Below are 19,480 nucleotides of genomic sequence, written 5' to 3'. Positions count from 1 at the left end.
TTCTGTTTCCATCCATTCCTCATTTGATGGACATTGGGTTGTTTCTGCTTTTGGCTGTTATGAAAAATGCTTCTGTGAACACTCATGTACAAGCTTTTGTGTGTACAAATGTGTGGATGTGGGCATATAATAGTAGTGGAATTGCTGGGTCATATGGTAACTGTATATTTTACTAGCTGAGGAAATGCCAAACTGTTTTCAAAAGTGGTTTTAGTTGGGAATTCCCTGGTTGCCCAGTGGTTAGGACTCTGAGCTTTCACTGCCGAGGGCTCGGGTTCAATCCCCAGTTGGGAACTAAGATCCCACAAGCCACGCAGTGTGGCCAAAAAAAAAAGTGGTTGCAGTATTTTACATTCCCACCAGCAATGTAGGAGGGCTCTAATTTCTCCACATCCTCACCAATACTTGTTATTGTCTGTCTTTTTGTTTTAGCCATCCTAGTAGAGGTAGCACGTAATATTCATTGTGGTGTCTGGGGTAAATGTTGGGTACTCAGGAGTCCACCCAGCCTCCCTGTCGCCCATCCTTCACCATATTGCCCCATCTCAGCCAACTCTGCTTCCACATAGCATCCCTCATCCTCCTCCTGGCTCCAACCCTCACCTTCTTATGCACTGAGACACCCTTGTCTCCGTGCCCTTGGTGGCGGTCCCACTCCAAACTAGACAAACATCTAGAACCAAGTATGGCCAACTGCCTGAGGAATATGGCTGTTGTCTGAGCCTCAGGTGTTAGGAGCCAATGTTCTTGGCTACAGAGTCCAGCCCACATTAAGCCCAAGTATCCTGTCCCTTTAGATACTGCAAGGGGAGGAGGAGTTAGCCCTGATTAAGGTCAGTTCAAGAAACAGTTAATGATGCATGGTGATAGTGGTAATACTGGTTAACATTTATTTGTTCAGTGCTCCCCATGGGCCTGGCATGGTGCTCAGCACTGACACATATGCTATTTATTAATCTTTACAACAATCTTATGAAGGAATATGGTTATCATTTCCATCTCACCAATGAGGAAATCCTGTTGAGAGGACAAATCACTTGCTCAAGGACACACACATGCAACACTGTGCTATAAACGCTGATCATCTGAGGCAGAATCTAAGTGCTTACTTGGTATACGGCGCCTTCTCATGCTTCAGAGATGAATTAGGTGCAGTCCTGCTCTCCATTTCCAGGTACCAAAATCTGTATTAGTTTCCTATTGGTGCTGTAACAAATTAACGCAAACTTAGTTACACACAAACTTAAAACAGCACAAACTAATTATCTTATGGTTCTGGAGGTCAGAGTCTCCAGAGGGTCTTACAAGGCTAAAATGAAGAATGTGAGCTGGGCAGGGCTGCATTCTTTCTGGAGGCTCGGTGAGAGAATCCATTTTCTCATCTCCAGTCTCTGCAGGCTGCCTGTGTTCCTTTGCTCGTGGCCCCTTCCTCCGTCTTCAAAGCCAGAAATGGCTTCTTTCTGTCTTTGGTTTTCCAATAATTTTTCTAGGAGTCTTAAGGCTCTGCAACCATATGGACTTTTTTTTTTTTTATTTAGCTCCCCTGAGGACCAGAAAGGGCCAAAGCTACCAAAAGGGGATCTAGGTTCTCAACCCTTATTAAAAATGTGGAAGTGTCTTGACACATGCTACAACATGGGTGAACCTTGAAAACATTATGCTGAATGAAAGGCCACATGATGTATGATTCCATTTATATGAAATCTCCAGAGTAGGCAAATCTATAGAGACAGAAAGTAGATTCCTGACTGCCAAGGTTTGGAGGAGTTGAGGGGAAATGGTGAATGACTGCTAGTAGGTACAGGGTTTCTTCATGGAGTGAGGAAAGTATTCTGAAATTAGTGCACAACTTTGAATATACCACTGGACTAGACACTTTAAAAGGATGAGTTTTATGGTACTGTAATAGGGAAGAACAAATCTGACTCCATATTGGATGTTTCTTTTACTTTAATTTTTGTATTCTATTGCTTTTGCTACAAGTTAATCACCAAAGGGATGTTGCCTATAAGCTTAAATTATACATAATGCCCATCTCTGGGAACCCTGCCACCCATGTAATGAGCATTAAGATAAAATACCTTTGTTTAGCTCATAGGAAACCCCCTTACCAGGCCCACATGTGAATGGCTGCAGGAAGGAAGAAATCAACATATCCCCTTCGTAGTCTGACTGGAACCAGGACTTTACCTCTTCCCCTTTTAGAAGCCTGAATTCTAACTCAGAGAAGATGATTCTTTGGGACACTGGTCCAGCATCTTCTCGGTCTGCTGGCTTTCCAAATAAAGTCGCTATTCCCTGCCCCAACAACTAGTCCCTAGATTTATCGGCCTCTCGTGCAACCAGCAGTATGAACTTGGACTTGGTAAACTGTATGTGAATTATATCTCAATAAGGCTGTTATGTTTTAAAATGTGATAAGTGTAAAAGGTGTTTTGAGACACAGAAGAAGTCTCTTAGTCAGGTCTGGGCTTTGGGAAAGGCTGTCCAGATGATGCTATGGTCATGGCTGAAAGATGAGTTAAATGTCAAATGAAGGAAGATGGAAAGGGTATTCCAGGCAGAGGGAACAGCGTGAATAAAGATACGGAGGTATGAATAAGCATGGCATCCCCAGAGCTCCCCTCCTGGGCCCGGTCTGCCTGGGTCCAGGGCTTGATAGATGATTGTTAGACAGATGAACGGACAGATGGATGAACTGATGGGTGGATGGATGGGTGAATAGATGGTGGATGGATGGATGGCGGGTGTCTGGATGCAGTGGCAACATAGGCACACATAACCTCATTATCTTATCTTATCCAACACTTATCTCAGTCTTTATGGAGCACACCCTTGATGTTTGGGTCAGGAACTTAGGGAACGTCAAAGATGAAAGACACAGCATGCCCCCTGGGGAGTTTGCAGTCCTAAGTGCAGAGCAGAGGGTCAGTTGTGGAGCCACAGTACTCTTGCTGCTAGGGTACTTCCCAGGGGAGGAACCAACCGTGCTGCTAGGGTACTTCCCAGGGGAGGAACCAATGGTTACATTTAGGGGACAGACAGAGAAGGAGGAACTGGAGGAGAAAGTGGAATTAGAGAGATAGGCAGGAACCACGCTGAGGTAGCCTCACCCCTTAGCTCTGCAGGCAGAAAGAAGCCATGAAATAGGACACCTTCAAGGTGGCCTGCTGTCTGGGGAGGGCCCTGGCCTGGGACTTGGGACACCTGGGTGCTTGTTCCTTTTCTGCATTTGAATCCCTGTGTAACTCTGCTCTAGACACTAACCCTCTCTGGACTCGACTTCCTTGTCTGTATGATGAGCTTGAAAGTTTCAAAGGCCCTTCAGGGAAACTGAGTTGGTGGAGTCTTGAGACTCAGCAAAATAGGGGCAGAAACATCATTTCAAATTCGTGCCAGGCAGTGCGGTACAGAGGAAAGAGGAAGAGCGCATAATCCCAGGACTCACACCATCCTGGACCCTCATGCAGACACACCCCTTCCTAGACCCAATGTCTTGGGCAAGTGCCTTAACTTCCCAAGTCTAATTTCCCTCACCGCACAACAAGGTTATTAACGCTTATCTCATAGAGTTGTCGTGAGGATTTAGGTAAACTAAAGACTGTATGTAGGGCACTCAACCTATGTCAGTTTTTGAAAACGTTAATTCCCATCCCCTGATTTTGTTTCTCTCTGTTTAGTGCACATATTTTAGGTCTTAATCTGCACCATGTTCCCTTTTCCTCTGAGAAGCCCTAGTACCAGGGTTGAACCCCAGCAGTCATATGAATATTACATAACCCTGTTCCCTTGGTCATAGCTGATTGGACCAAGGGGGTCACCTAACCCAAACTGGGCCAATCAGATTGAATTTGGAATTGGGGCAAGAGACACCAGTCAGACTCTGCTGGATGCTTGAGCCAGCAAGTGACACGTTTGAGAGTCAAGTTTGCTTGAGGAAACGAAGGAAGGGAGGGAGAAAGGGAGAGAATGAGGGAGAATGGGAGGAAGGAAGGAAGGTAGGAAGGAAGGAATGGAAGATTCGTTAATACCTTGATTTAATTTGATCAGCTACTAATTTGATCAGCTACCAGGCTTTGGGTACCTCTCCTGAGACTTATCCCTGAACTGTCCAGGCTGAAGGCCTGACTGATGTCACCACATCACAGAGGGTCTTTCCTATGGTCTGCCCCTGACAGGGACCCCTGTGAGGAAGAGAGGGTTCAGGGGCAGACAAGAGGAAGGACCCTGCCGAGATGTGCTGACATTGGCCAGGAATGGCCTCCTCCCGCTAGGCCAGAGATTAACCAGGGTGTGTGTGGCTGCCTTAAGGACTAGCGATGACTCAGGTGGTACCTGTTGAGGGTTCCTGGTGAGGATGCCCAGGACAGCAAGGAAGACCGGAATCGCAGCCTCCTGACTCCATTTTGTGCAGACGGGGCCAGGAACACCCTTGAGGGTCCAGTGCGGTTCTGGTGCCAGGCCATGGGTTGCCGCCAGCCAAAGCTGGTCTGTTCTAGGGCCCCTGCGCTGGCTCCTCCTCTCAGCCGTCCTGTTCCCTGCCCCGCCCCACTGAAGTCTCTCTCCTACCTCCATCCCACCTCCTGGCTGCCACCACCACTTCTTATTCATTCTCGGCTTCTGTTCTCTGCTTTCTTTCTGTGTCTCTTGGCTTCTTGCCTTGCAAAAACAGAGCTCTGCCTCTCTCCATAGGCTCCCTCCCAAGCCCCGAGAGAGGCATGTTGGCTCATTTGGTCACTGTTACCCGTGCTGGGTACCGGGCTCCCAGGCCACTGGCTGCCTTTGTGTCGGGTACACACCTCAATCCAGTATGCAAGGGTAGGTCACCCAGGTAGCTTTATTCCAGAAGGGGCTGTGGGCCTGGCAGCTCCCAGAGCACGATACATCTTTCTCCAATATACATGGGGAAGGAGCAAATGAGAGTGCGGAGGTGAACGTGCATTGAAAAGTATAACGGGCCTGCTGGCACAATATATGTATTATTTACAACATTAACAAGGCCATCATGTCACTACGCATGGATGTTTTCCTTCCCTAGAACTTGCTGGCCAAGGGCAGTGGTTTTCAGTGGCCCTGGTCTTTGATTTCCAAACCCCTCTCCAGGGAAGTTGCTGGGACACCCAGCCTCCCTCCACCTCCTCCCCTTAGTGCTGCTTCACCAAGAACCTTCCTTACCTGCTTCTCTGCTGCCGCTCTGGTTGCTCAGGGCTCTCCGGAGGAGGCTCGCAGATCCCCACACTGCCTAAGTGCTCCCAGGTGCTTTCACTTTAGAGCTCCTGCCACTGGGAACTCGGAATATTCCCATCAGCTGGGGAAACAGCTTCCTCTTCTTTTGAGCCCTGCCCACGGGGAGTTGGTCGGGGAGGCTATGGCTGTTCACAACCTTCTAGCTCATATATTCTAGCCCTTTGGAGAGAAGGCCTCGTCCTCTGTCAAGATCCCAAATTCCAGAGGAAGGACCATGACTGGTTCAGCTGGGGTCAGAGGTCCATACCTGCACAATCAGCTACAGCGTGTCAGAACCATCTCCAAAGACAGGGAATGGGGAAGAGTGGAGGGGGTCATCCAGGGCCAAGCCTTCACACCAAGGAACCCGGCACACGTCACCATGCTGCCCTGTGCCATCAGGTCTCTGATCTCTCCCCGGCGCTTGAGCCAGTGACCCAAGCTGGCATCAGTCACCTGGATCCTCTGTTTCCTCCTGGAGCGTCCTGCCCACCTCGGGCCTTGGAGACAGACTTTCTTCTCCCCTTTTTCGTTTGAGGGCTATTCTTTACACTCCAGGGCTGGACTCTCAGGCCCCAAATTCCCTTCACGTGTTATGGAATCCAAGGGGTGAGGGGCAGGAAGGGCGGCCAGTTTATCAGACAGTTGGCCCTGACATCCCAGGGCTCCCAGGCTGCTATGTGGCTTAGGCCCCCTTCTCCTACCTCCAGTATATTCTTTTTTCTTCTTTTTTGGTAATAGTTATCCTGAGATATAATTCACATACAATACAATTCACCTGTTTAAAGTATACAATTCAATGTTTTGTTGCATAATTTGTATTCAAAATTATGAAACCATCACTACAGTCAATTTGCAGCATCTCCCTCCGAATCTCCATTAGCATTCCCTTTATTCACTCCGATTCCTTCCCCCACAGCTATAGACAATCCCTAATCTACATTCTGTCTCTCTCTTTTTTTTTTTTTTCCAGTTTTTTTTTGGCTGCATTGGGTCTTCGTTGCAGTGCTCGGGCTTCTCTCTAGTTGCGGTGAGCGGGCTTCTCTCTAGTTGTGGCGTGAGCGTTTTCTCTCTCTAGTTGTGGTGCACGGGCTCCAGGGCACATGGGCTCTGTAGTTTGTGGCACATGGGCTCTCTAGTTGAGGCACACGAGCTCAGTAGCTGAGTCACGCGGGCTTAGTTGCCCCTGCAGCATGTGGGATCTTAGTTCCCCGACCAGGGATTGAACCCATGTCCCCTGCATTGGAAGGCGGATTCTTTACCACTGGACCACCAGGGAAGTCCCTACATTCTATCTCTATGTATTTGCCTATGCCTAATATTTCAGATAAATGGAATAATACAATATATGGTCTTTTGTGGCTGGCTTCTTTCACTTAAGATTTTCAAGGTTCATCCACATTGTAGCAGATATCAGTACTTGATTTCTTCTTATGGTGGAATAATATCCCATTGTATGGACAAACCGCATTTTATTTACCCATTCATCAGCTGGTAGACATTTGGGTTGTTTCTACATTTTGGCAGTTATGAATAATGCTGCTGTGAAGATGCATGGACAAGTTTTTGTGTGGACACGTTTTCATTTCTCTTGGGTATATAGCTAGGAGTGGAATGACTAGGTCATGCAGTAGCTCTACGTTCAACTTTCTGACGACCTGCCAGACTGTTTTCCAAAGCAGATGTGTCATTTTGCATCCCCACCAGCAGTGTGTGAGGGATCCAAGTTCCCACATCCTCACCAACGCTTGCCATTATTTGTCTTCTTGATGCAGCCTTGAGAAGTTCTTACTGTCCATCCTTGAAGGCCTCGTTCTGAGGCCACCTCTTCCACGATCCCCTGCTTACTCCCTGGCTTCTTGCCTCGGAACTCCCCCACCTCCTTATGATTCCATGTAATGGGGCCTTTATAAAACTCCAATGATGCCATGGAAGGGCCTCATGCTGGGGCCACAGTCAGAACCAGTTCCCCTCTGGCATGTGGTATGATTGGAACAGAGATTAGAGAAAGCCCAAGCAAACCAGCTCTCCAGAAGCTGCTGTCACAGGTGAAAGCTTCCATTAGAGCTGTTCCTCTGGGACTGGGGGCTGGGCCTGAGCTTACTCAGGGCTGGATTGGTTTGTAAAACAGAAATTCACTCAGTACCACGTTAGAGACTTTTGGGGGGTGGGGGCGTGGTATTTGGCACTCATTCCCCATTGTTCCAAAAACAGCACTTTGATTTTTTTTAAAGAAAATCCAATCTTCACCCTCTCTTAGTCTACTTGGTTTCAGTGGGCCTGGACCCATCCAGAGGTAATGGCCCCTGTTTGGCCAATCTCAATGAATGGTTCAGGGTGGTCACATGACGCAATCTGGGCCAGTGATAATCAGCCCTGGGACCTCTTCTAGATGAGCAAATGAGTCAGCAGAAACATTGGTCTGCAGAGGAAAAAAAAAGAAGGGGATTTGCAGAGAAAAAGCAGAAATGGGAGACTGTGTGGGCTCAGGGAAAGAGATCCATAGAGAGACACGGAGTCGGAGGCAGCCTTTCATTCCTGTGGTTTCTGGTTATGCTTTCTGCAGTGGATTCTATGACATTCCCCCCCCTTTTTTAGAAATTTATTTATTTTATTTTATTTATTTTATTTTTGGCTGCGTTGGGTCTTTGTTGCTGCATGCGGGCTTTTCTCTGGTTGTGGCGAGCAGGGGCTACTCTTCATTACGGTGCGCGGGCTTCTAATTGCGGTGGCTTCTTTTGTTGGGAGCACGGGCTCTAGGCGCGTGGGCTTCAGTAGTTGTGGCACATGGGCTCGGTAGTTGTGGCTCGCGGACTCTAAAGCGCAGGCTCAGTAGTTGTGGCACACAGGCTTTGTTGCTCAGCGGCATGTGGGATCTTCCTGGACCAGGGCTCAAACCCATGTCTCCTGCACTGGCAGGTGGATTCTTAACCACTGCGCCACCAGGGAAGCTCCCCCCACCATTTTATAATACACCCTATTTTTAGTTGAATTTTTTTTTTAAATAAATTTATTTATTTTTGGCTGCGTTGGATCTTAGTTGCTGTGCGTGGGCTTTCTCTAGTTGCGGTGATTGGGGCTACGCTCTGCTGCGGTGCACAGGCTTCTCATTGTGGTGGCTTCTCTTGTTGCAGAGCACAGGCTCTAGGCACGTGGGCTTCAGTAGTTGTGTCACGCGTGCTCAGTAGTTGTGGCTCTCGGGCTCTAGAGCACAGGCTCAGTAGTTGTGGTGCACGGGCTTAGTTGCTCCGTGGCATGTGGGATCTTCCTGGACCAGGGCTCAAACCCATGTCCCCTACATTGGCAGGTGGATTCTTAACCACTGCACCACCAGGGAAGCCCCTAGTTGAAATTCTTGATTAGTCAAGATTTATTCAATTTTACACAACAGAAGCTCAAATCAAATTAGTTTAAACAAGAAAAAGGGGATTTCCGGGCTCACAAAATTAGAAAACTCAAGGGATAAATCCAGGTATGGTGAAATTTAGGACCTCAAATTCTCAAATGATACACCAAGAAGCTGTCTCTCCTACCTTGTTAGGTAGGTTTTCCAATGAGGTAGACAAAATGGCCCCAGCAACTCCAGGCTGTGTAGAGAACCCTGAAAGACAGCAGCTCTTTCCTAGTAGTTCAGCAAGGTTGGAGACAGATTCCCATTAGGCCCTGGATCTGCCACTGCTGTCCCTGCTGTTTACTTTCAGCCTAATGGGGCTGGGGGAGGGGAGGAGGAGAGAAAGAGGAAGAAAGGGCATAGCGTTTGTTTAGTATATACCAAAGTGTGGGGGGGGTCACTGTTCAGCTCATTTACCTGTGATGGAGTCCATTCACAGCTGACTGACTGGAGGAGGACCTATCCTGTTCAAAGAACGCTCCTTCCTGTGCCTGAGACTTCCTGGGCTTGAATATGCAAAGATGGGCTGGGTTTGGGACAGGGCCTGAGGAGGTTGAATTGTTCTGCCTAGGAGAGTAGAAGAATTTGGAGGGGTAAATAATAATAATAATAATAATAATAGCAGCTGACATTATTAACACTCTTCTAAGGGCTTCCCGTGGATGGCTTTATGAAATCCTCACCACTAAGCCTATTCAGCTTTTATTATCCTCATTAACAGATGAAATTGAGGTTCAAAGAGGTTAGGTAACTCCCATCTTATCACACAGCTGATAAGACGCAAAGCCAGGCTCACAGAGCCAGGCCATCTGGGAACAGAACTCTTGTGTTTAACTACTGGACTATTTTGACTCTCAAGGAAGAGAGATGTGAAAAGGAAGATGAAGAAAAGAGCCAGGACTGTTGTACAACACAGGGAATACAGCCAGTATTTTATAGTAACTATAAATGAAGTATAACCTTTAAAAATTGTGAATCACTATATTGTACACCTGTAACTTATATAATATTATACATCAACTATACTTAGATTAAAAAAAAAACAAAACGACAAGAGCCAGGACGAGACTGGGGAACTGGGTGAGGTAAAGGGGCCCATGAAAGCTTCTCAGGGGTAGGTTGACCAAAGAACTTTTAAGAACAGGACTGTCCAATGTCCATTTGAAGTTGTTTTTATCGTAGCACTTGAAACCATCCCTCTGACTTCCCTGAATCTCCCTCTGCCGGCCTTACACACAAATACCTTCTGTGGTGGGTTTCTGGTGGAAATAGCGGGAGGCGACGGCCACATTCCACATCTCAGTCAGAGCTGTGTGGAAACAAAACAGCAGACCTGGGTCAGAGGCCTAATCCAGACACTAAACGAATTTAGCAGAAGTTGCCACTCTGATGCAGAGGGGAGTGTAACAAAATGTAAATCATTCCAGAACGTTCCAAAGCATTGGGGATATCTTTGCATTTCCACAGGGTATGGAATATAGATTCGAGCTGATTTTTTTTTTTTTTTTTTTTGGCTGTACCGCGTGTGGGATCCTAGTTCCCTGACCAGGGATGAAACCCATGTCCCCTACATTGGAAGTGCAGAGTCTTAACCACGGGACCACCAGGGAAGTCCCAGATTTGAACTGATATTTTTGAAATCATAAGGGATGGGAGGCTCCAGCTGACAAATGGGTTCCATACAGATGGCAAACTGAGGCTTAGAGAGGCCCCCAAACCCTGAGAATATCAGCTCCCCCTTTGCATCCCTGAGCCTCCAGCCTTGGAGACTCCAGTTTACGTCTGGCATGGGGTGGGCCAATGATATATGTGAGAAAGGGACCAGGGAGATGATTGGAGTCCTTGGGTCTGTGTGTCTGACCCAGAGCATAAGCCCTCTTGTCGGAACTGACACAGAGAGGAGCTTCTAAGGGGGAGCGGGCTGGCTTTGCTGCCTTAGGTGGGAAGGGTCCCAGGGCCTGGCATGTGGCTATACCTGTAGACAGGCCTCAAATGGCTCCTGCTATAAGGAGAGGAGAGAGAGGGCCAGGGAGCCAGGCTGAACCTGGCCGGGGACTCAGGAGAGAGATTCAGACCTGCCTGGTAAACTCTGATGAGAAGACACTCTGGAACACTGGGCCCCCCGGGGGAGGGCACCGCTGGCCGGGGCAGGGGCTGTCTCAGAGGCAGCCCTCAGCAGCAGCCAGAGCCCGAGGACAGCGATGCAGGAAGCAGGGAGGTAAACTTGTCCCGCTGCCCACCTGGGCAGACTCAAGGCCATTAGGTTTCCCAGAGCAGCTGAGAGACGCATCCTGTCAGCTGCCAGAGGGGCCCGGAGGACGGCCAGGATCTGGCCGCTGCAGGGCTCTTAGGCGAGTTCCTGCAGCTCTTCCTCCCTCTTCTAAATGTTATGTTGGCTTCTCCGAGGCTCCCTTCTCCTCGCTGCCTCTTCCCGTCCTCTGCTTTCCCTCCAAGGCTGCAGCATCCCCTCTACCTGATGATGCCCAGGTGTCCACCTCCGGAGATTCCCCGACCTCGTGTCCACCCCCTCCCCCGGACTACCACACACCCCTCACACCAGAGGCCCCGATCCGCACTCCTCTCTGCAGCTCTAGGTGTTGGGAGCAGCACTCCTTGCTTCAGCCCCTTCCTTTCCTTACCCCGCCCCCCACCCCCCACCCCGCCAGGAGAGAGCTAGACCTCGGGGTCAGGTCCCCCGACGGAGCCACGTTTTTCAGTGGGTGGGCGCTGGGGGAATCCAATCCCACACTTGGCCGTGCCCCCCACTTGGCTGAAGCGTTCCTCTTCCTGTGCCTTAGCATCTGTGCTCTCCCTCTGCTGCCTTCCCATCCCTGCTGCAGAGGTGGTTGGCTAAGCGTGGCCCAAGCTCGCTGCTGCAGGCTCCTTCCTCTCTGGAAGGTCATTTGCATGACCTTGCTGCTTCAGGCCTGTCCCACTTCGGGCTTGGCCTTGGAGGGAGAGGCCTCCTTGGGCCTTAAACTGACCTGGGTGAGGGTGCTTGGCACTGGGTTGAGGGCAGAAGCCCAACCAATAACACAGTGACCCCGCGTTTCCTGTGATACAGCTGCCCCAGGCCGTGTGCCAACGGGTGAGTGGAGGAGAGACAGGTGTCCTTCCTGGGTCCCTCTGTCTGATACATTCAGTAACGCCTCATTCCATCCTGATTTCTAACAGTCTTTCCCCTTCAAATCTGATGCCCTTTTTGTGTTCCCCTCGTAAACGGTTTATTAAGGACTTTTAGGTCATTGGGTTACAGCTATGGCACAGTTTTATTTTTCTAATAATGGCTGCCAGCTGGACTCTGTGAACCCCTCCACCAGTGGGGAGCTATGCACCTTTGACAGTATTTTGATCCAGTTTCTAACATTCAGACACTTTTGGTTATAAAAGCAAGCTCATTCTGGTTAAGATCGGGTTGTTTTAAAACTTTTGGCTATGGCTTCCCTGGTGGCGCAGTGGTTGAGAGTCTGCCTGCTGATGCAGGGGACGCGGGTTCGTGCCCCGGTCCAGGAGGATCCCACATGCCGCAGAGCGGCTGGGCCCGTGAGCCATGGCCGCTGAGCCTGCGCGTCCGGAGCCTGTGCTCCGCGACGGGAGAGGCCACAACAGTGAGAGGCCCGCGTACCGCAAAAAAAAAAAAAAAAAAAAAACTTTGGGCTCAGATTTTATTCTAAACTTGCTTCTTCCTCCACAAGGTAAGGTAAGCTGGTAGCTCCGGGGGCTTGAGGTGTGAGTGTGTGTGCATGTGAATGTGTGGTCTGTCATACACACACACACACACACACACACACACACACACACACACTCACACACCCTTCCTCTGGGCTCACCCCCAGAGCTGGGGTTAGGGGAGAAGAAGGAGGGAAATGGCTGTCCCTCCAGTGGCACCTGGCCAGGCTGCGGTTCCCCTTTTGTGAGTCGTGTCTGTGGTGGAATTAGTTCAATGCCTGCAGGTCTGCTGGTAGTAGGTGGAGGCCCTCAGGGTCCCACTGACCAGGGACTTAATTCCCAGCCCCTCCCCCAGGCACTGGTGGTCCCTCCCCAGACAAACTACACCTTCCAGGGACCCCTCAGCCACATCCCTCCAGTGCCAAGACTCCAGCCCCAAGCTGAGAAGGTTCCAGGGAGCCTGCCCCTCCGGCCCCTTCAACCTCCACTCCTGTGCTCTGCTCAACCTCTCTGCCTCCCAGGAGCCAGAACCCAGACGACTTGACCCTGGCATTGTGCCACCACAGCCCCCTCTGGTGGCCCTGGGGCAGGTGGCAGCCGATGGCTAAGCAGACGTCCAACAGGGGAATGACGCGTCAAGGTCCCCTCTCGAAGTCACCCCCAGACCTTACAGGCAGTACCCTTGGGCTCCCATTTCTCCACGCTCTGATGCTCTCCACAGCAAACCCACCACATCTGTTGGCCTGTCTCCCACGGGAGGCTCAGAACCTCAGGGCGATCTCCGGGACGCAGATTCCTATCAGGACGTCCTGCTGTGCTGTTATACCTGCCTGGCTGACAGCATCTGCCCACGCTGGGCTGGGACCCCAGAGGCCCAGGAGTCATCCTAACCACCTTCCTCTTCTTTTTGCTGCTCCATGACAAACGCTCCTCAGCCATCAGACCCACTTCTCTGCTCCCCATTCAATCGGGGCCCCACCCATTCTCACCTGGACAGGCCCCTCGGTGCTTCCCCTGCCCCAGTTCCTTCCATCAGTGGCAGTGACCTTAAAACTCTTAAAATGCTAGTCTAGCTATATGCCTCTCCCTAACATCCTCTGATGGTTCCTAATACCTAGAGAATATTCTAGGCCTCTCTCAATTTGAAGTCCAGCCTCAGCTCCAGCTAAATCCACACGCGTACCCACTGCTTAGCCCCTGGTGGCTTCATCTCGTGCACAGCTTGACGACTGGTAGTGACCGGCCCCCGGAGCTGTGTCGAGGGCTGCGAGGAGAGTGCTGTGGTCAATTAGTGATGCCTGCCATGGGCCCAGGGTTGGCAGAGCTGCAGGGTTTCTGCCACCCTGTTCTAGTTGTTCCAAACTGTGCACCTTTTCCCACCTGCAGTCCACCCTGGACTCTCCGCAGCGCACATACTGCGTTATTGCCACCGTAAACTCGCCCGTTGTCCCCGCCCTTGCACACGCCATTACCCCTGGCGAGACTCCCCTCTACCTGTCCTCCATCTGTCAAGTCGCCCCTCACTTTTCCTTCTTTCTATTTAACTGGGGTGACCTTGCATCTTGGTTTGCCCAGGTCTGTGCTGCGGCCCCATCGTAATTATTAGCAGAATCCCTTTACTCTCATGCATGTCCCAGGCTGCACTATGAATCGAGTATGCTCACCCTGACTCTAGCGCATATGATGTTAAAGGCGCCTGTGTCATTTTTAGGTCTGTCTTGCCAGTGCCCAGAGAGGGGTCTTGGACTGGAGCGGAAGTGAACTGGCAGGAAGAAAGAGAGAAAGCACACTGCAGGGTGAGAGATGGAGAGAGCCGGTGTCGATTGGCGTTGGAGTGGGGGCCCTGGGACCCCAGAGAACCAGTCAGTACCTGCCTCAGAGGAAGCCGAGCCTTCCCATCAGCCCCACAACTCAGGTTCTTGGGGGGAGAGGCAGAGATAGAGACACCACGGTGGGAGACTATAAGAAGCTGGCCCAGGGAAAGTAAGAGATCTAAAAATACAGCCGGCAGACAGAGAGGAAGTGGGTGCAGCGCGGGACGGCACAGCTATTGTTCTGCACTGCCTGTTGCCCTGAGGGTGTCCTGGCGGGGGCACTGGTGCCCCAGGGTCTTCACTCTGGTAGTGCTCCCAGCTCGGAAGGTCCTTCCTTCCCTGGACTCTTTCCCTATCCAACTCCCCTTCTGGAAGTTCTCAGCTCCAAGGACACTTCTAGAAAGCCTTCTCTGACCCATCGCCCCTTCCCCCTACCTGGATAGATTGGTTCTGATCTCTCCTCCATGGCTCTGTCCTTAGATCGTTACTTATGTGATCGTCCGACTAACCTTGACCAAAGCCCCTCGTACAACGTTGGTCAGACGGCTTGAAGTCAGGCACCTGGGCTCCAATTCCAGCTGTGTGGCCTTGGGCTGCATCGCTCTGTGCCTCATCTGTAAAATCTTTCCTCGCCTGTAAAATGGAGACAGTTCCAGCAGCCACCTTGCTGGGTGGTCATGACGGTAGTGTGCTTTGAAGCACGTCGCAAGTCTAGAACCTTCCCGGACACATTGTAAGTCCCCTTGTTATTAGCATTCAGTACTACAATTACTTGAGGGCAGGGCTGAATTGATCTTCTTGCCTCACCCTGTAGCCCCTAGTAAAGTGCCTGGCTTGTTCAGCAAGCGAACGCGTTTTTGTTTATGTCCCACCTGGTTCCAAAAAAGACTTAAGGCCACACGATGACGCATGTTATTGAGAGTTTTGCAAATTTTAAAACAAGCTTAAGATGTTACTTATTTCTCTTCGCCAGCCCTGCTGTCTCCTCACGGATGACCATACCTCCCAATCATAGTCTGCTATAGACCAGCAGGCGCCCACTGGCACTGGGGCCTCCCTCCCTCCCAGAGCATCTGTTGCTGGTTACAAGAAAAGTCTGTGTCCCATGGAACTGAACTGAAATGTGCCTCAGGTCACTTCCTGCCCCTGGTCCCAGTTCTGTCCTTTAGGCCTTGGCCTGAGAATACCTGCAAGAGATTTGAGGACAGAGAAGCTTGCAAATCCTGGACAGAGGTGCGTGCTGGGGAGTGGAGCAAGGGCCTGGGGAGGTGCCCTGGGCTGGCTGGCCATCCCTGCCCAGGCCTCTGAGGGCAAGTGGGGGGTGTGAGGACAACAGAGCTGTGTTTTAGTTAAACCGTCGCTCTTGCTAGAGTCCCAGGGAGCCTGAATAATTGACAGTGTGGTCAGCAGCTGACCGCTACTTCCAAGCATGGTGGAAATCAATCAGGTCGACATTTACTGCCCCAGCCCCGGGAGGCCTGGGGGTCAGAGGTGAGAAACTGACCCGTCCTGAGTCTTAACCAGGCAATGTGGATGGAGTCAGACAGACCCGTCTGTGCGCTCAGTCCTGCCCTTCTGCCAGCCTGTTTCCTTCTCTTCTGGGGGACCAGGCATCTGCTCCTCACTGGCAGGTAGAGCGGGAGAGTGCCCGTAATCAGAATGCGGATACAAAGAGCTGGTGGGAGGGGGAGGGTGAAGAGTCTGGTCTGGGAGGGGTTTGAGTCTGAGGTGCCCGCCACACAGCCGGGCACAGAAGGTCCAGTCACTGGGTAATTGGGTCTGGAGCTGATGGGAGGTGGAACTTCAGGAGTCCCCACCTCTAAGTGGTTCCCAAAGCCACAGGAGTGGATGAGAGTGTCCAGGGTGAGTGGAGAGCAAGGCGACTGGGAGGCCACTGACATTTAAGGAACAGCGGTGGACCCAGGGAGAGGAGACCCCAGGGGGACAGAGAAGGAGCTGCCGGGGAGGAGCAGAGTGGGGCAAGGTCGGAACGTGGAAAGCTGCTCGGAGGTCAGGGAAGATCAAGACTGAGAGGGGTCTGTCTTCCGGATCTAGGGGGCTTATGAGGTCCCCCTGTGAGGGTAGCTGTAGGAGAGTTGTTGGGGGCGGGCCCGATTTCCTGATATAAACAGGGCCACAGGGGGAGCTTAAGGGTGCCCAGGCACTCACGTGGGTGATACCCGGAGGGAGCTCTGGCATCATTAGGACCACTTAGGATTTAGACCTAGATCAGCCCCTACTTGTAGAAGTCCTAATTTCTTGTCTGATACTTAATCCCTTTCCAACCTAGTCCGTGTTGTCTTCTCTAGCCTCTTCCCCCCAACAATCGTCATCCAGAAAACTCCTATTCGCCCTTCAAATCCCGCTTCAAATATCACCTCCCACCCCAGACAGTTCCTGACATCTGCCCACATAGAGTTAATTCCTCTCCCCTCTGTACCTTGGACATCCTTTCTTCTTTTGCACGTGTTCATTTGTTCATTCATTCATTGATAGGTGTTGACTGTACATCTACTATGTGCCAGGCTCTGTGAGGACCCTGGGGATTCAGTGGAAACAAGACAAAGAGTGACATACTCCATTTCCAACTAGCCAAGGCAAAAAGGGGGCAACTCAAGGAGGCAATGAATAACCAGATTGCCAGGGGGGCAGGGTCACAGCTGGACCAGGGGCTAGGGTGCTGCCAGCCCCCTCCCCTCCCCTTCTCTTCTCTTCTCTTTTCTTTCTTTTTCTTCTCTCCTCTGTCTCTCTGTCTCTGTCTATCTCTCTTCAGCTTCCCTTCCTACTCAAATTGGCTTCCCCTACTTTGTGGAAAACAGAACTGCTCTTAGCTCCCGGATCCCCACCAGGGAGGGAATAACTATTTCCCCCAGTTCCGGTTTTAAAAAGACAACTGCAGAGAAGGAGCTGGTTGGCCAGGTTTGGGTCAGGAGCCCACCCCTCCTTAACCAATCAGTCAAAGCTAGAGAGTGAGGTCATGTGACAGTGTGGCAACTCCTGCTGGGCCCACCAAGCTCTTTAGGGTGGGGAGAGCAGCTGGCCCCCCCAAAAAAGTAGGGATCTTTTTCCAGTAGGAACTATGCAGGGAGGATGGGTTGGTCCTCAAACCAGTAGGGGTCTCATAAGGCAAAGGAGTCCCATGTTGTGGAGGAAGGAATCCTGGTACCAGCAGTTTGGGGTCAACAGCCCAGAGAGATCCTCACCTTCTTGGGGCCCTGGACCCCGCTGGCATCAAGTGAAGACTGTAGGCCTCTTCTCAGAATAATGGTTTTAGATGCATAAAATAAAATACATGGGATTACAAAGAACACCAATTATGCTGGTTCTGTCCACAGCCCTCTTGAGGACCTTAACTGCGGAAGGAGTGTAAAAAGACATTAGAAATTTGCTCTGAAATCTCCTGGAGGGAAGAGATGGGAACCTTGGCCTTTCCCTTGAGGGTGGAAGCTGTTAGACCTGCCTGGGGCCTGGGATGGCCCTGGAGGAAGCTGCCAGCAAAGGAGATCCTTGCAGGGAGTGGGTCGGTGACCAGATGCAGCGCTGAGGCTACAGCAGGCAGAGTTCTTTGCAGCTGTCAGTGGAGACTGATTCTGGTTAACCTAAAGGAGGTGTTTGGGAAAGTGTCAGGTGGCATGTGCAACTGATGGGGGTGGGGCGGGGGGTGCGGGACTGGACAAACAGGCTTGACGGGAACGCAGAGTGAAGGCCCAGCCAAGGTGCCACGCTGAAGGCCATGCCTGCCAGCTGGTCACCATGGCTCCTGCTGGCACCTGGAGACAGTGCCATTCTGCCGCAGTGGCCTTTAAAGTTCTGCCGGACGCTGGGCCTCTGTGTCGCTCGAACGATTCAAAGTCCCGGGAGGGTGTGTCAGTTCGCCACACTTTAGGCCATATTCTAGCTGCTGGGGGTGCAGAGTACGTGCCCCGGTCAGCGTCTGTGGTGGTGGTGGGGTTCTTTCACCATCTTGGGACAAGGGTTGCTGACACCATTTGGAATGAGTTAGCAAGGACCCTGGGAGTCTTAGACTTATCATGGGGTGGGGTCTCTCTAGAGAGAAGTCATGGGCTTCCAGTGATCAATAGACCGGGCTCAAGAAGATGAGCCCTTACTCGGAACCTCACACTGGGGGTCACCTGTGTCTCCACGTCAGCCGTCTCTGCCCAGGCAGCTTGCAGCCCAGGGCCCGGCACCGAGACTCGGCCAGCTGCTCACCCGTCCGTCTCCTCTTCCTGCCGGGCGCACAGCTAGGCTATACTTCCCAACCTTCCTTGCAGTTAGGTATCGAATGTGACCTTGGGTCGGCTGATGGAACATGGACAGAAATGGCCTGAGACACTTCCAGGCCCAACATAAAAGTCTCCGTAAAGACAGGAGTAAAGACACAGACCTACTAGAGAACGGACTTGAGGATATGGGGAGGGGGAAGGGTGAGCTGTGACAAAGCGAGAGAGTGGCATGGACATATATACACTACCAAACGTAAGGTAGATAGCTAGTGGGAAGCAGCCGCATGGCACAGGGAGATCAGCTCTGTGCTTTGTGACCGCCTGGAGGGGTGGGGTAGGGAGGGTGGGAGGGAGGGAAAAAAAAAATGTCTCCGTAAAAACCCATAAAACCCTGCAAGCCTCCGAATTCTTCCCCCATCCAGCCAAAAGCAGGTGGTTCTGAGGCTCTAGGGGAGGGTGTAGCCACAAGAAGGAGGGAGCCTGGGTCCCTGAATCACCACATGGAAGGCCCATCCACCCACCATCCACCACAATACCTGCCATGTGAGCCAGAAAGACAGCTCCACTGTACCACAGAGACTGGGGGCCTGGCTAGAGCAGCAGCTCCACTGTACCACAGAGACTGGGGGCCTGGCTAGAGCAGCAGCTGGGGATCACTGATACCCTCTGAACATGGCTGCTGAACCAAGCTGCTCTGTGATCCTGGACAAAGCACTGCCCTGCCCTGGGCCTCAGAACCCTTGGCTACCAACAAGGACCTACTGTATAGCACAGGGGACTCCACTCAATATTCTATAATAACCTATATGGGAAAAGAATCTGAAAAAGGATGAATACATGTATATGTATAACTGAAGCACTATGCTGTACACCTGAAACTAACACAACATTGTAAATCAGCTATACTCCAATTAAAAAAAAAGTCACACACACACACACACACAAAGATTCTTTGACTATATGAGAGCCTGGACCAGGTAGCCTCTAGGGACCCTCCCTTCTGGGGCAAGGGAGAATTTTAGCCACACACTTGCGCGCGCGCGCGCGCGCACACACACACACACACACACACACACACACACACACACTCCTTGCACTGGGGGCTGTGTCTGTAAGGATAGGCCCCGGAATGGCTTCTCGATACTATTTCTCTA

Source organism: Delphinus delphis, chromosome 6 (genome assembly GCF_949987515.2).
Source record: "Delphinus delphis chromosome 6, mDelDel1.2, whole genome shotgun sequence".
NCBI classification, from domain to species: domain Eukaryota; kingdom Metazoa; phylum Chordata; class Mammalia; order Artiodactyla; family Delphinidae; genus Delphinus; species Delphinus delphis.
Note: the sequence above shows the minus strand (reverse complement) of the source record.